Source organism: Rutilus rutilus, assembly GCF_951802725.1.
Source record: "Rutilus rutilus genome assembly, chromosome: 2".
NCBI classification, from domain to species: Eukaryota; Metazoa; Chordata; class Actinopteri; order Cypriniformes; family Leuciscidae; genus Rutilus; species Rutilus rutilus.
Genome location: NC_140210.1, coordinates 29,849,500 through 29,867,502, shown reverse-complemented (window position 1 = coordinate 29,867,502; position 18,003 = coordinate 29,849,500). Strand labels below are relative to the sequence as shown.

General features: G+C 44.1%; 1 long non-coding RNA gene across 1 annotated transcript; it reads right to left on the bottom strand.

The window, feature by feature from the left end:
• Window positions 1–4,291: 4,291 nt before the first annotated feature.
• Window positions 4,292–4,999, bottom strand: LOC311286089. The gene is made up of 2 exons (XR_014626477.1): window positions 4,948–4,999; window positions 4,292–4,361 (listed from the first exon to the last, which is right to left on the bottom strand). It is a non-coding gene; the product is annotated as an uncharacterized lncRNA (long non-coding RNA).
• Between the last annotated feature and the right edge of the window lie 13,004 nt (window positions 5,000–18,003).

Sequence of the window (18,003 nt, the reverse complement as noted above, 5' to 3'; positions counted from 1 at the left end):
TTAGCGAGGCGCCATGCACTAGAGCTCAAGAGGACGCCACACATTGCCACCGACCATAGTGAAGCGGACTCCCCTGAAGCGGGGAGGAGACCGCGCAAACTGAATCGCGTAGCCGAGCCTGATGGTTCTCGCGACCCAGCGGGACAGTCTGGGAAGCCCTAGCCAGGCCTCCAGAAACTGCGCCAGCAGGGTCATACGAACCACAGATGTACCGTCGGTGGTGCAGCGAGGCGGAATGACCGGCCCAGGCGAGGGTGGCATAGCGGTCATAGCGGTGGCATAACCGCGTCCTGCCAGAGGAGGCCAGGGGAGGACCAGCGTCGCACGGGGGCGTGCTCTGGCAGGGGTCTGGTGATAGAGGGGGAAGAGAGGAGCGTGGCCCGTGGGCGGCGTGTGCTGTCATCCGAGAACTCTGTGACAGAGGGGGACGATAGTGGCGGGACCCGTGGGCGGCGCGCACTATGGTCCGAGAACTCTGTGTGCTCAGGATTGGGGGAACCAGTTCTTTCTTTAACCACATTAGGGTACTGCTCGTCGTTGGACGAGCAGCGGGGAGTGGAGAACAAAAGATTCTCCCACAGCCCTCCACTGGGGGAAGGAGTGGCCCTGCTACCACCTCCTGCGAAGAACTGATCGCCCATCCAAGGTATTGGGGTTGGACCTTGTGATGCAGCGATCGACATTGCATCCTCTTCTGGAGCGCCAAACGAGATTCGCGGGGCCTCCGTAGAGGGACCAGCGGTCTCAGTCTGGACACTCGCGGGTACCAGCGCTGGAGAGGGGGGTGTGGACCGTGGACGAGTCGGCGGTTTGTTCCACACCGTCACCCTCAGGTCACCCTGGCCACCAGCCGAAGTACAGCCTCTCGGGGAGACCGTAGATCGGGGTGTGGATGAGAGGACTCTCACTCGAATGAGCTCATTGAGTCTCGACCGTAGCGCGGAGATGGTCATGTTCCCACAGTGAGAACATGAATCATCCACAAGCGCTGCTTTAGCGTGATCAATGCCCAAACACACAAAGCAGCGATTGTGCCCATCAGAATTAGATACATAGCGACCGCAACCAGAAGTGCACGGGCGAGGCATCTTTAAAAAGACGTGCTGCGTGCAATGCTCTTTTGTGAGAGGAAAAACTCTGCGGATGTTGAAGTGACCAGGGAGAAACACACTATCTGTCAGATCACTGACCAGATCAGCAGGGTAATGTGCACTCGCTGGAGATCGCCGTCACACCAACACCGGAGAGTTCGCTCGTCTCGAAGATGAAGAGATCAATAACTCAGGAATCAGGCTTCTTAGTGTTCTAAGTAGTTTAGTCGCTGAACGCCATCGTGTACACATAAATCTCTGACCCATCGTCTTCTTCCTCGTCGAATTTCTGTCGCTCTACATACGTCATCTGGTATAATTGAACAGGCGCATCTGATAGACATTCGTAGCGCCCAATAAACGGCTCTGGGCATTCGTAAATCACGCCTCAAATACGAGAAAATGAACATGTGGTTCCCAGACCACGTCTCAATGAGATGAGGTCTGACGTTAGCCAGACTAGTGACCAGATTATTAAATCAGTAAACTGAACGGGAGAACCAAATCAATTTAATCTGTGAACAAGCTGTTCTTCTGAGCTAGTTATTGAACTGGTGGTCAAATCAGTTCACAAATTGGATTGAACTATTCATTCAGAAATTGGATTGATCAATGTTTTCTTTAATCAGTAGAATAAAATTAAGAATAAAAATAATTACTATTACTTGATTGTTCTGCCAAGGAAAACAGCCCAATAAGACATAGAAACCCATAAAAAATAGAGAAATAAATACTTTTATTCAGCATGGGCATATTCAATTGATCAAAAGTGATAGTAAAGACTTTGTTTAAAAAAATATATATTTTAAATAAATGCTGTTCTTTTCGACATTCATCAAACAGCCCTAAAAACATGTATCATGGTTTCCACAAAAATATTAGCAGCAGCACAACTGTTTTCAATACAAATAATAAGATAATAATATCGAGTACCTAATCAGCATATTAGAATGATTTCTGAAGGATCAATGTCAGGCAAAATGTTTATGCTATCCATTAAATTAATACTGAAGTCCACTGAGACCCTTTTCACTACAGTCGGTAAGTAACTGCTTTGATTTATAATGGCATCAATGATATAATAGCTTTGGGGTGAAATGAGAGAAACTGCTGAGTGATATTAAAATAGCATGGTATATTGCCATTGACAGTGGTGAAATAGCCAATGCAGTTCAGTGCCGTGATTAACCAGTCAGAATAAAGTATTCCAGAGGGTGGTGTAATAAATTATGGGTTTATATTATATGCATTAATATAATCCAAAGCCTTTAACTTTGTCAAAATATGAGCTCTCTCTCTCTCTCTCTCTCTCTCTCTCTCTCTGCTTCATGTCTACCCATCTGTAATTACACTGTACGGAACACATTATTTTTAATTGTTTGCGTAAAGTGGAGATTCAGAGGTCAGAGAGCAGTGTTTCTGATTACAGTGGGACTCACTTGTGTCTATGTATGTGTGTTTGTGTGTAGTGGTGGGCACCTCCTCTATGTCCTGTGATTAATAGCTGCAGTACTGTGCTGTTGACCTTGAGAGCTCCGCCATTACAGGTGGTGGCTTACAGGGTGGGAGAGAGAACAGATGGGACATATTACCCCTGAATATCCACAGACAGGGAATATCGCATGGGCCAATGCACCCACCTAAATCAAAGTTTGGAATATGGAGAGGGGAATTTGATAGATACTGATTCATAGGAGGACAGATTTGGTCATTGTAATGTGCTATTCACTGTGCTCTTTCATGCAAACCCAAAAAGGACACATCAGTGATTGGTTACACTGCTTAGCTGAAGAAAAAAAACGGCAAGGGGGTAGACTTAAATAGAATGCTATAATCATTGTGTTTTACAATTAGTTAATCATGGTAAACATAACAGTAATCTCATAATATCTTTTTCTATTCATTGTTCAGATCTTTTATGATTAATTTTCAATCTTTACATATGAACATTTACATACAAACTTAGGTTCAGCATCATAAAATGGGCTAAAGAAGAATTTTGAACAATAAAATAGGGCTTTTCACAATTTCTACAAACAGTATTAAGCAGCACTATATCATTGATAATGATAAGAAATGTTTATTAAGAAAATCAGCATATTGGAATGATTTCTGAAGGATCATGTGACACTGAAGACCAAAGTGATGATGCTGAAAAGTCAACTTTAACATCACAGGAATATACACTCTAAAAACTCCTGGGTCAAAAATAACCCATAATGGGTTATTTTTGACCCAACTCCTGGGTTAAAAAAGGGACCAACTAATTTATGGGTTATTTCAACTCAGAAAATTGGGTTATGCTTTTTGACCCAAATTCTGGGTTAAATACCTGACCCAAATGTTGGGTTTAAAAAACCCAACATCTGGGTAGAAATAACCCAAAAATTAGTTGATCCTTTTTTAACCCAGGAGTTGGGTCAAAAATAACCTAACTTAACCTCACTATCCCAGTATGCCTTATTTCAGAAAATAAAACTTTGTTTTACATTATATTACACACTTCAAGCACTTTTACATTTTTATTGCATTAAATTCAAATCTATATGAAAAAACACACACTTGGACATGTTTATTTTCCTATTTATTTTAGGTCACACTGTAATAACAATATTAGAAATAAAAAAATAGAAAAATAAACAACAATTCTCAGAAGAGCCTCAGGAATTTAAGCCTGGGGCCAACTTTGGGGACAAGATTTGTGATAGTGTCCTCATCAAAGAGAAGAAATGCCTCCTCATCTATGTCTTCATCTGAAAGACAGAAAACAAGACAACATGAGTATTGTTAATAAGTTGACAATTGTGAACCACTCACCAGACACTCTTTCATTATCAAGCTAACAAATAATCACTTTTAAGGGAATGCAGTGGCTTTTTTTTTATTATTTTTTACGTGGCCCAAATTGCTAGTTAACTAATGTGGTTCTTTTGCAGCATTAACGTTACCCATTTTGTGTGAATGACATCTTTTCTTTCAAAAGTGTAATGACATTAATGCAAAGGTGAATATCTTGCCCATTCTTATGCATAACAGCTTAAAGACAAGGCACAATAATCTTTTAGGGTTGTGTATACCCCACTGGCGAAGAATTAGTGACTTTCACAAAATCTTGCACTGACACATTTAAGTCTTATTAAAAAAACTTAGGTATAGAGAGATGATATAAGGGCAATAAGAGTAAAATGCTCACCTCTAAAATTCTCTGTCAGCTCAGACAGCTGCCACTCAGTTAGCTTATCAGCGACAAAACTGTCCATTCAAGATGACCTGGAGAAAACATAGCAATATAGAGGTTAGCAACAATTTGAAGACTTGACCCGCTTCTTTAACTCTCACTACTTCAGCCAGTAGAGCACTGTATAATATGATAAGCACGGCGCAGCTGGAAAACATAACTCAACTATTGTGTTGCCTCGTCGCTCTGTAGCAGCGGCTATGGGGTTCGCACACCGGACGAGAAGCGCCTCGTCGCGTCTAGGACAACTCGAGGTATCGCTCACCGGACGTGCAGTCTCTCAAGGGGCTCACACACCGGACGCGAAGCGTTCGAAAATTCGAACACATTATTCTCTATGAGTGTACACACACCGGCGGCGCCATCCGGCGTCTGTCCGCGACACCCAGCAACGGCTCATGACCGTGTTTAAAATCGCGTCCGGTGTGTGATAACGTTACCTCTAGTTGTCCTAGATGTTGTCGTGATAGCCGCGACTACATGCCAACCACAGAATTACCACGGCTAACGCTAGTCTCAACGTATTTTTATTTTTTTTAGCAAATGGTGATAAACTAGCAACAGGGACATGGACACAGAAAAGTTTACATTACATCAACACTGAAAATACTCTCTTACCTTGAATATAGATGAAGTTGCACCGATGAAGCACAGGCCAAAACGGATCGAGCGCGAAAAGCGACGGTTATTTCAAAGCCAACCCTATAACCCAGAACATGGGTTACTCTTTGAAAAATAACCCAGAAACCCAAACAACCCATGAATTGGGTCAAAATATTAGCCCTATAACCCAGAAAATGGTTACTCTCTGAAAAAATAACCCATAATTTTAACCCAACACAAATAACCCAGAAAATGGGTTGAAGAAATAACCCAGGAGTTTTTAGAGTGTAGTGAGGAATAAAATGAGGAATTATAGGAATTAATTATTCTAAATTAAAATAGAAAACGTCTCAGGTTACGTATGTAACCCTAGTTCCCCTGAAGAGGGAACGAGGCGCTGCGTCAAGACGCTGTGGGAATGCCCCTGGGTGATTGCGTCGTGAAGCACGTGTCTAATCAGTCCAATGATGTGACAAGACGTCATAGGCGGGTGACATCATAGAATATAAAGCACACCTGAAAATAGTATGCGCTAGCTTCTGATAGGCCGAAGCAAGTCGATCACAGGCATGCAGGGGGAATGGCAGAGTGACGCAGCGTCTTGTTCCCTCTTCAGGGAACCAGGGTGACATACGTTACCTGAGATGTTCCTTTTCAAGGGAACTCGAGCTGCATCGAGACGCTGTGCGAACACTATACCCGCAACGCCATAATAGCAAATGCCTGTTCATAACCAGAGCCTGCTTGGGGTCCACTACAGTAGTGAGGACCCCTAGAAATGGTACAGGTGACGTCTGGGCTTTTAATAATGATGATGACTCAGGAGAGAGATAGCTCGCGAGCATCTCTTCAACCCGAGGCATCATCACGTAACCTTGATCTTTAATACTCATAACATTGCTATAGTTAGATGTTTGTGGATTAAAAACACGATATGATACCGGTTTCTTCCACGACCTCGACACCTCAGTGTGGAGGTCGGGAAAAACGGCAATCCCTGACGTGGAGGCTGTGATCTAGAAGGTAAGTATCTTTCATCTAGCAAACTTTTTCTTTTTATATTCATCATGTTTCTCGGCTGGCTAGTCTATGTTTAATTTAGCCAAAGCACGAATCACAACCTCCATAAGCTTTTCATCAGCAGGGGTATGAGATGGCGAATTCTCAAAATCCCCTGCATCAATGCTGACGACATCCAGTTCTAAGGAAATAATCGCCGCACTGGTGCTTCTCCCTGAGATAAGGCACTGGATCTGGCAGGTGAAGGCTGAGATAGGGCTGGACCCGTCTCAAACCCCGCTGTCAGATCCATTTGCGACCCGCACCCTGGGGAATGCGTACCGAACCGTCCTCCTCGAAGAACACCCGGCGGGATCGGAGCGTCCTCACGGACAGCTTCCCGCAATGCTCACAGTCAGCCCCCTCGAGAACTGACTGTGCATGCTCCACTCCCAAACAAGCAACACAAAGCTCATGTGTGTCCCCACCCATGATAAAACGAGGGCAGGGAACAGCACACCGCTTAAAATCTTGCTTAATATTGTTTCTCTTGTGAATATTGTGCTTGCAATGACAGACAACACCAAATAGACAGAGATAGTATACAGAGAGCGCTTGCTGAAGGCACAGAAGCTAGCGCGGTTTGTTTTCAGGTGTGCTTTATAGCTTCCTGGTCTATGATGTCACCAGCCTATGACGTCTCGTCACACCATTGGACTGATTATACACGTGCTTCACGACGCAATCACAGAGGGGTGTTCCCACAGCGTCTCGACGCAGCTCGAGTTCCCTTTAAAGTGAACAGTTATTTTAAATGTTAATAATATTTTACAATATTACTGTCAGGGGTGGTTGCAGGTAAACAGACGAAGATAAAGTTTAATATCAAATAAGGTTAACAGAAGGTTGTAACACACAGTAAATGTGAACGTGACGGTGTTTACACGACACCGTTTTCAACTAAAAACGTAAAACTTTTAATGCGTTTTGGCCGTTTATTTACACGACAACGTGTTTTGGGTGCCTGAAAACGGTCTCTGTGCAAACTACAAAAAAAATGCAAATCTCTGAAGACGCTGACATCATACACATGCGTTGACGTCATACACACACAGTGTTTCATCACCATCTAATGGCCTGGCAGCAGAATACAGCGTTTTTAGTCATTTTCGCTGTTCCGTGTGAATGGGGATGGTTCTGTTTCATTCCTACTGACCGCCAGAGGCAGTGCAAAGCACTAGTGGATAATCGCTGCGCCAGCTAGATAGATCGAGAAGAATATAACAACAAAGTCACGTCATGACGCAGACCGAGACGCGAGGATATAACCCACAGCGACTCGGTGCCCAGCCTCTTTCGCTTTCTCGCTTTGATAGGTCGTTTGTTTTCACGCTGTCCCGTGCAGCTTACCTGAGTTGCGAGGATTCGCCCTCCCAAGCTGTGACAGCGCGTTCTACACTATCTTGGATTATTTTTCTTAATTAGGTGAGTGCATACGATTATTTGTGGTTGCGTCGGCGAAACTCTGTGCTTCACGGTACTATCCGGTGGCTGGTTTCGACCGCGCTTAGGTTGCGTTCACCGCAAACCTAACATTATATGTGTTTTATATAATATATATTTATATTATCATCGCATAAGTTACTCGCCGTAGTGCTAGTCATTGAATGCCTCGCGGTTCTATCCGAAGGCAGATTTGACTTTTACGTTTCTTGTGAGAGCGTTTCATGTTATAGAATTTTCGGTTCTATCCGAAGATTTTTTCGAACTGCTCAGTGGGTGCTATTACAGTTTTAAGTGCCTACGGTGCTAACCGAGGACGTGTTATTTACGGAGTCATGGATCATAGCTCTCTCATCTCCGTTTCAAGTTGCAAATTGTGTCCGAATACGCTTCTTCCCGACGACGGACACGATCGATGCCCATCATGTTTAGGCGCTCAACATCTGAAGGAGGCCTTGACTGATCCGTGTTTGCATTGTAGTATGCTACCGATGTCAGAGAGACAGCTTCGCCTTGCTGAGTTAGACATTAACTCGCCTGTTACCCTCGCACAACAGCCGCGACGCGCTCAAAAGCGTTGCGCATCAGTAGCTGCTGGCGCTCCGCCTAGCAAGAAGAAATCTGTACCACACAAAGACAGTTCAGAACACTTGTTATCGAAGACTGTAGCTTCTCTCTCTTCAGAAATGATTGAGATGAAACGTCTTCTTCAGTCTCTACAACCCCCAGTGTCGGCCCCACATACTGAGAACACACCAGTGGATGAGAGTGATTTCCAACCCCCACATGATATAGATTTTGACGCTCTCTCCATGAGCGCGTCTAATTCTCATTTTCTCGATGAAGAATCGGTGGAACCTGCCATACAACCCACCCTCCCAAACTATGTTTTTTCTAACCTATATGCTACAGGTGGTTCAAGCGGTGGGTCTGTACATTCATCAGGTGCAGGCCCATCTGCTCCAGACGATGTGTTATCGGTTCTGCAGATGGCGGTGGCTCGTTTGGGTCTTGACAAATCACCTGTCCAACCCATTCAAACCAATGTGTTCTTCAGACAAGCTGCTGATAGTAATGTGTTCGCAATGCCACCGTGTAAGGATTTTGTGACAGAATTCTCCAGTGCACTTACCAGTCCCAATGTGCCTAGGAGGAGGTCAAAGACAGCCCGCACTCTTGCAGCAATGGCTGAGGCTGACTCCATTGGGGTAGGACGGGCGCCTGAAATTGAACAGCCGGTTGCAGCTTTGGTGGTATCACCAGATGAGGCTCTAAGAGGCAATGTACGCTGCCCGAGTGCGCAATGTGGACGTACTGACACTTTCTTGAAGAAAGCATATGAGTCGGTAGCCTATATAACTCGAGCTGAGAATACTATCTGCCAGCTGCTTCTTGCCTGCAATAACACATTAGAGTCAGCGAGCGTTGACGCTTCTGCATCTCAGTTCTTACAGACTGCTCTGTTGACTATGGGTCATGTGACTCGGGAACTTGGGACACTTTCAGCGACCCTTCTAACAGCTCGGCGTCAGGTATGGCTTGCTCAGGCAAGGTTACCTGAAGATTGTAAGAAGACACTGAGAGAACTGCCAATTGTACCAGGACATCTTTTTGGCCCCAATGTTTCTGAGGTATTGGAAAAGAGAATGAAGTTGTCAGAAGCCACACGACAACTGACTCAGGTTCCACGAACACCACCTTTTAGAATGCCTCTGACTCCGGCTCACCCACGCTATCCGAGCTCGGAGCATCGAGTGCGACAGCAGAACGTTTCTCAGCTTCAGGCTCCACAGCGGCAGAGAGGGGCTGAGGAGGCCCAGGGACGCCGCCCTTTTTACCGTCACCAGCAGGGGAGACCACGTCAGCGCCCCCCCCACAGGTCCTAAAGGCAGAGGCCAAAAACCCTGAAGTTATGGGGCCGGCGGTCGGTCGTTTCACTGTGCAGCATCTACATTACTGGGAAAATTCAGTGTCCGACCCCTGGGTTCTGGCGACTTTGAGCAGGGGGTACACTCTGCAATTCCGACGCCGGCCTCCCAAGTTTTCAGGAATCTTTCCGACAGTTGTCAAAGACGTAACCAGTTCAATGGCCCTTTCCTTAGAAATTCATTCACTGTTACTGAAAGGAGCCATAGAGAAAGTTCTTCCCATCAATCAGAGGGACGGGTTTTACTCCACGTACTTCCTTGTGCCAAAGAAAGATGGCAGTTTTCGTCCAGTTCTGGACCTGAGGCGCCTAAACGTGTTCTTAAAGTCTCTTCCTTTCCGAATGTTACGCACAGTCGACGTTCTTCGATCTGTGACGAAAGGAGACTGGTTCGTGAGTGTGGACTTGAAGGACGCTTACTTCCATGTTCCCGTTGCTCCCCACCACAGGAAGTTTCTAAGATTCAGCTTTCAGAATCAAGCCTATCAGTTCAGAGTTCTACCATTCGGTCTATCTCTGGCTCCTCGTGTTTTCACAAGATGCATGAGTGCGGCCCTGACTCCACTTTGGTCCAAGGGCATGAGGATTCTGCCCTACTTAGACGATTGGCTGCTCTGTGCCCCAACAAGACGACATGCGTTACACAACACCAGGATTGTGTTGGAACATATCCAGAAGTTGGGCCTTACTGTAAACGACACAAAGAGTCATCTGGTCCCAGAACAGACCATAACCTTCATAGGAATAACACTCAATTCAATCACAATGTCTGCCACATTGTCTCACGCACGAACAGACAATATTTGTCAGCTACTGACTCGTTTCGGTCAGGGGACAAAACTTCCTTATGGGGTCCTTCTGCAACTAATGGGGATGTTAGCTGCCGCAACATCCGTGATCCCCTTGGGCTTGCTTCACCTCAGGCCTCTTCAGAGGTGGAGCAACAGCTTAGGGCTAGATTCAGCGAGACATCGCCATTGCATGATTGTCGTTTCGCCTGCCTGTGTCCGTGCATTGAAACCCTGGAAAAAGGTAACATTTCTGAAAGCCGGTGTGCCTCTAGGGGTGGTGTCCTCCCGTCGGGAAGTGATCACGACCGATGCTTCACTAACAGGATGGGGGGCAACGTGGAACCAGAGGGGAATTGGTGGTCACTGGTCACCCAGGGAGGCCTTAGAACACATCAACGTCCTGGAGTTGAAGGCAGTGTACTTAGCTCTACAACACTTCTTACCAAACCTGATGGGTCGTCATGTGCTTGTCCGGTCCGACAACACGTCGACGGTCTTTCATTTGAATCATCAGGGCGGCACCAGGTCTCTTGCATCTTTACTGCTAACTCGCAAGATCCTCACATGGTCTCAGGGCCGGCTGGCCTCAATAAGGGCAGTTCATCTCCCGGGATTGGACAATCAAGTGGCGGATGCTCTGTCCAGGGATCTGCTGCTCCCGGGGGAATGGAGACTTCACCCGGATGTAGTACAGATGATTTGGCAACGGTTTGGCAAGGCAGAGGTCGACCTGTTTGCATCGGAAATGACCACTCATTGCCGCTGGTGGTTCGCGAGAGCCGAAACGTCCAGCCCATTGGGACAGGATGCATTAGCCCACGAGTGGCCGAGTTGCCTGTTGTATGCGTTCCCTCCATTTCCACTTCTGTGGGAAACATTACATCGTGTATTCCTATACAAGCACAGGGTGCTTTTAGTGGCACCTCGATGGCCATCCAGGCCATGGTTTCCTCTCCTTCTGAGTCTGTTACAAGGCGAACCATGGCAGCTTCCCACCAGACGGGACCTTCTTTCTCAGATGCACGGCCGTGTTTGGCACCCAGATCCAACTCGTCTTCAGCTCTGGGTTTGGCCCTTGGGTCCAGATCACAGTTAATGGATTGTGAACCGGCAGTAGTGAACACTATCGGCAACGCTAGGGCTCCTTCGACACGACAGCTTTATGCTGCTCGTTGGAGGATATTTTCTTCTTGGTGCGGAGATCAAGGAATTGACCCAGTTCACTGTACTGTGCCGACAGTTTTGAGTTTCTTGCAGCATCTATTTGATGACAACAGGGCGGCCTCCACTTTAAAAGTTTATGTTGCTGCCATATCTGCTTATCATGACCCGGTTGCTGGTGCTTCCCTTGGGTCTCATAACCTTGTTTGTAGTTTTCTGAAGGGAGCGAGGCGTTTAAAGCCTGTTCGTTCTACTCCTTTTCCTGTGTGGGACTTACCGCTTGTTCTAGAGTCCCTTTGTACACCACCATTTGAGCCATTAGATGTTGCAGATATTAAGTGGTTGTCCTTAAAAGTGTCTTTTTTGTTGGCCGTTGCTTCCACTAGACGTGTTGGTGAACTTCATGCCTTGTCAGTGAGTGAGTTGTGTTTACGCTGGTTACCAGAGGATTCTGGGGTCATTCTTCGGCCTAATCCAGCCTTTCTCCCTAAGGTTTTGTTACCACAATTTGTGAATCAGTCTATTCATCTGGCTGCTTTTCAGCCGCCTTTCAATCACTCAGATACAGATGGGGGGAGGTCTCATCTTCTGTGTCCTGTACGAGCTTTAAAGTGCTATGTTAAGTCTACCGCTTCTTTCAGACAGACAGATCAGTTATTTGTTTGTTATGGTGAGGTACGCAAGGGTGCATCTTTGTCCAAACAGAGACTATCACGCTGGATTGTCGAGACGATAAAGTTGGCGTATAATAGATCTCATCAACCCTTACCAGTGGGTGTTACTTGTCACTCCACTAGGGCCGTGTCTTCGTCTTGGGCCACTTTACGGGGAGTTTCCTTGGCGGATGTCTGCGAAGCTGCTACCTGGTCTTCTCCATGTACCTTTGCGCGGTTCTACAAGGTTAACGTGGCTGCTTCCCATGATGTGAGCTCTGCAGTCCTTCTGGAGCAATCCTGATATTGGCAGGTGGGTGGCATTCCTCATGACTGTGTTGATATGCGTCATCCACTAGTGCTTTGCACTGCCTCTGGCGGTCAGTAGGAATGAAACAGAACGCTAGTTACGTATGTAACTGTGGTTCTGTGAATTCCGGATGACCGCCAGAGTCCCTCGTCACTCGGAATGCGCGAGAAAGCATTCTGAGGCTGGGCACCGAGTCGCTGTGGGTTATATCCTCGCGTCTCGGTCTGCGTCATGACGTGACTTTGTTGTTATATTCTTCTCGATCTATCTAGCTGGCGCAGCGATTATCCACTAGTGCTTTGCACTGCCTCTGGCGGTCATCCGGAATTCACAGAACCACAGTTACATACGTAACTAGCGTTTTGACAATGGTGTCGTTTGTACACAGGAAAAACTTCTCCGTTGTATGCATATTGTTGCAGTGTAAACGTACCCTTAAATAGGAACTCAAACAAGATGATAAATAGAACACAACTGAACCAATCAAACTCATAATGACGGTGACCATGGTAACAAAGGAGTGTCGGGAAAGTCAAACAAAAGAACACATGAGAATGAATGAAAACAAACAAAAAGTGAATGATAACTAAGACAAACTGAACATAACTGTGACAATTACCATTTTACAGCATTTTTTATTAAATAAATGCAGCCTTGGAAAAAAGAGATTTCTTTAAAAGACCCTACTTTTTTACTGACCCTAATCTTTTGAACAATAGCATAGCTACACTGTAAAAAGAAAAAAGATTTTTCGAAGTTGTAAAGACAAAGACTATCAAACAAAGACTATTGGAAGACTATCATGTGGGTGGTTGTATAAACACACGAAGATGAAGATAAAGGTAAAAAGGCAATATTTAATAAATCTACAGGATAATCCACAGGATCAACTAAACTTGTTATACCGAACATATATACACGTGATAAGTAAATTAATGAGTGAACAGCTGAACATAATGTGTGAGCATGACAACAAATGATAAACTCAGGCAGAAGGCGGCGAAGCACAAAAAGTCCAAACTAACAGAACTGTGACAGAACGCCCCCTCCCGGAAGGCGTGTCTTTGCGCCATAGAGAGGAGGCAAGGAGATGGCAAAGGAATGGTGAAGGGGGTTGGAGGAGGGGTGGCACGAACAGGCAAAAGGAGGCTCTGGAGGTGGACAGATGACCGGGAGGAGAACGAACAAAAGAGTCCAAGTATGATGGAGATGGAAAGAGCCATGGGATAACCTTGATATGGGGATGCTGGATGTTTATCCAGGCTACAGCCAGGGAAGTGCCCCACGGAAGCGTTGCTGAAGGGAGGAGCCATGGAGGAGTACTAATGGAATCCGCCATGGGGTTGACAAAAGGCAAGGACGGCGTGGATGGAGCCCACTACGCAGCCGAAGAGCCGAGGTGGTGGAGAGATGGTGAAGATCTAGGCGGCCATGACGGAGCGACAGAAGCAACCTCTTAAGATCAAAGTGGGGATCCAGAGGCCAGAAGGCGAGCTGGAGAGACCAAGGACGGAGGCGGAACCTGAGGGAGGGCAGAGCAAGCAGAAGCAGAAGGGGTGGAGGACTAGACTAGTGTAAGGACCATCCATTGGCCCAATGATGGAGTCCAACGGCCTGGGCGAAGGGATAATGCGTGTCCTTTCAGTGCTCCAGTGAAGTTCACTTAATTTATTAGAATTTAGTTTCAATATTACTTTAGCTCTACGCTTAATCTGACTCCAATTTCAAATGATAATCAAATTTAAATCGTGTTTCTGATATAGTCATAATATAAATTATGAATTAATTTAGATCTTTGATTATTCTGAGCCTCTCAATTTCAAATATTCGTTCATTAAGGACCCGGTGTCGCTTTGAGACGTCACGTTGCGAATGTGCGCTCACGATCACAAACTAGCCAGTTCTGAAATAGTCAGAGGGTGCAGTACAAACTATTTTACCCTAAGCGGCCGCTCACTGCTGACTCATAACAAAGGTGTAATTTTTTTAATAGTTGCGAGCTTGCAACATGCTAAGTTAGTGATAGTCAGAAATCAGAAGGTCTCCTTAATGATGTGCCCCATGCTCCATTCATAGTGCCTTCAGTTTGATCTATTCTGGACAGAGATTTGCAGAAACACCAGACTACACTTTAATCTACTAGGAAAAATGATTTCTGAAAAATGCAGACTAAATCAAAATGTAACATTTATTTGTCAGGTAAAATGTATCATGCCAATTACACAAGTGATTAAAAGCCAATTCAGAAATAATAAATACATGACATCAATTACTCAAAGATGACTCTAAAAGTAAGCAATGCATTCCTGACAGAGACACACAGTGGTGTGCACCTGGTTTCAGGAGATATCTTGAAGAGAGTAATCCACGGAACAGGCAAGAAATCCAAAAACCAAGAGACATGAAACCAGGGAGAATGCTCAGAATTGCAGTGTAACACTAAACAAGACTTCGCAGGGAATGAATGTGAAAACCAGGCTATTATAGTGTGAGTTAAACAAGGAAATGAGACACAGGTGAATGTCATCATGGCTGATTAGTCTGGGTAAAGGATTATGGGAAATGGAGTCTGTGAGGGAATGACAATAGTCTAATGTGCTGGTGACCATTACAGTAACAAATAAATATGATACTTTATTGAAATAATTAATATAATATTTTTTAAATATATTTAAAATGTGATTATCTCTAAGCTGGACACCTAACTTGATATATTTACCGTCTGAAGCTAACCACGTCATAACAACAAATGGAAAAGTAAGCCGTTTTTTTACCCCAAATACCATACTTTTACATATTCTTCCGTTATTGAAAAACTGTTGCTTTAATTACCTTGAACAAAACTGAAAATCATTAACAGTACCTTTGTCTCAAAATATATGGTCTTACAGCAGATGGAAGGAAAAACAAAAAATCTATTGCTAAATTAACTACATATAGCCTGCAACTGTTTGGGGGTGAAATGTATGGATCATAATGGAAGACAGCTTCCTTACCATCCATTCTTGCCCAATTTCATCAACAGAGAGAACAGGGCATCCCAATACTGAACTAGCCCTCTTAATCAGTTTGAGTCTGTTTTTTTTTTACCCTCTCTGAAATCCCAACATACAACAGCATAAATAGTCCTTAACAGAATACAACACACACCAAACAATCTCAGTCAACTCTGACCCTTCTTATACAATTCATGTGATCACACCGGTCCAGCTTAGTAGATTCTAAGGTATTTATAAGATCTCACAATTTCAATGTCCACCCCTTAGATATTTACAGGGACAATTTGATGTTTTCTTTCTGAAATCTATTACGATTTCTTTCTTTTTACTTGCATTAAGGAAATTCAATGGGAACCAATTTACAAAATTCTTAATAAGCTCTCTATATTCATCCTCATTATTATCAGTGATATATCCGACAACCGCAGTGTCATCATTTCTGAAGATGACAACTAGCAGAATTGTACTGAAAGTAAGATACATATTTATACAATTCATACTGTGAGAGAAAATTGTATTTCATTGGTATGTTTCTTTCTCTGTGGGAATAATTTACCATGGTACAGGAAAGATGAGTATGTGTATGATGTGCTTCTGAGAAGGTAATGTCTGTAAAATCTTTAGCATAAAAGAATGAATACTGTATGTGTGTAATGCATATTTTAAGGTTATGTCCAAAACCTATGTCTTGTTTGGTTATCTTTTTTATTCCGGTGATAATGTTTACTCTAATCATCTTAGCTGTTTATTTTATACCTTACTGCCCCCAAAGATATGTTTAACCTTTAGATCAGTTGCAGCAACAACAAAGCCACACGTTTTTCTGCACAGTCTCTTATCCGTGTTTTTACTCTGAGACTTGCTGGCCCTGCATTCCTCTTCCTTTTCCTGCACTGCAAACTCCATTTGAAATGCAAATCAAAGCCTGGTGATTATCGAGAGTAACCCAGCCTCCTTCTGTTCTGTCTGCTGAATACTTATATTTGTGTATGCTCAGGCACAAAGACTTGTATGCTCACACACCCCAACTCATCTAGTGATACGCCGCTGTTCTCCAGTGTGCTCAGGACGGAGCAGGATTTATGGGAACACGTCAAAATTAACACCAGAGTGCCAGCTGTACATCAATCCAGATACTTCAGTACCAGCACATCACCATTTCACATAAAATAAGGTAATTTATCACTGAGCATGATGTGTGGATCCAAAAGCATTTGTTGATTGAAAAAAGGATTGAAAAAAGCTGGTTTATGGTGCTGCTGTACAAGATGTGTAGTGTCAAAAGGTAAAAGGAATATTTCTCAACAAAAATTATGTCATCATTTATTCACACTTATGTCATTCCAAACCAGTATGACTTTATTTTGCACAGCACAAAAGGAGATAGTTTAATTAATTTCCTTTTGGGTGAATTCAATACAACGGCATTACACCGTGACTGTCCTTCTATGATTAATAAAGCAGCCATGAGTGTCAGCAAAAAAAGTCCAATGCGGCTCACTAATCATTTTCCAAGTGCCCTGTTTGGGTTTGGTGGAAAAATCCCTGATATTTAAAGGGATGGTTCGGAGTAAAATCAACCTAGGGTCCTTTGCACCATGACCCCGAGCCAAACACCCCCACAGAAGCCTTTTTTCCCTTGGTCGAACGTTATTAAAATTAGAGCTTATTTAGAGATATCAGTTGAATGGCTTAGTGCAGGCGCTAACGGATCCTATAATGTATCTCGTAAATTACCCCACTAATAATGCCCAGAATGGTACCAAACTTCTACAGTAGTACAAATAGGTTCTGAACTCATAAAACGAGGCATTGGAAAGTTTGTAAGTACATCAGGAGTTTATTTAAATAACACTTGCCTGACGGCTCATGCTACCGCTAACCCGGACGTCGAGGTCACTTCCGTGATTTGGGAAAAGCACGTAAAAGTCCTGGCAGAAGAATGTAGTGTGGGGGGGTGTTTGGCTCGGGGTCATGGTGCAAAGGACCCTAGGTTGATTTTACTCCGAACCATCCCTTTAAGAAATTTACACAGCAAGAAGTGCTCCATGTTCTCTCTGAACAGGTTTCTCAAGAAATTGAGCCCAGAGAACCAGGAATTTAATTGGAGCCAAGTGATTAGAACATTAGAACAAATCTCAGTAACTCAACTCCACTCACATATGCTGATCCAAACCAGCTTTCTGTCTGTGCATTGCTTGGTGACATGCAAAGCTTGATGCTCGGCTTCTTTTGTAATGCTTAATGTTAGCAGGGAACACACTGTCAGAAATGTATCATGACAGCTTATCACTGGGGTAGAACCCTTAGAATCACATGACACTGAAGAATGGCTGCTGAAAGTTCTGCTTTTTCATCACTGGAATAAATTATGAAATATTTAAATAATATTTCACAATATTACTGTTTTTACTGTTTTTTTTTATTTTTATTTTTTTATGAATGCAGCCTTGGAGAACATAAGGGACTTCTTTAAAAAACTCCAAACTTCTGAATGGTAATGTAAACTAACTGGCCATTTTTTTCTGAAATGTCTGAAGAGTGATTTTAAGCCTGACTGCTATAGTAAATAATTGCTCATTTAACACTTATTGTCCTCAGCATAATGAACATTAAATAGCTGATCTAGGAGGAAAAAATAAGCGACTTCCTTTTGGAGCACTGTGACCTTCTCTTCAGATTCTCAGTTCACTCTCTCAGCCTAAACAAATGCTGTCAAAACCCTGAC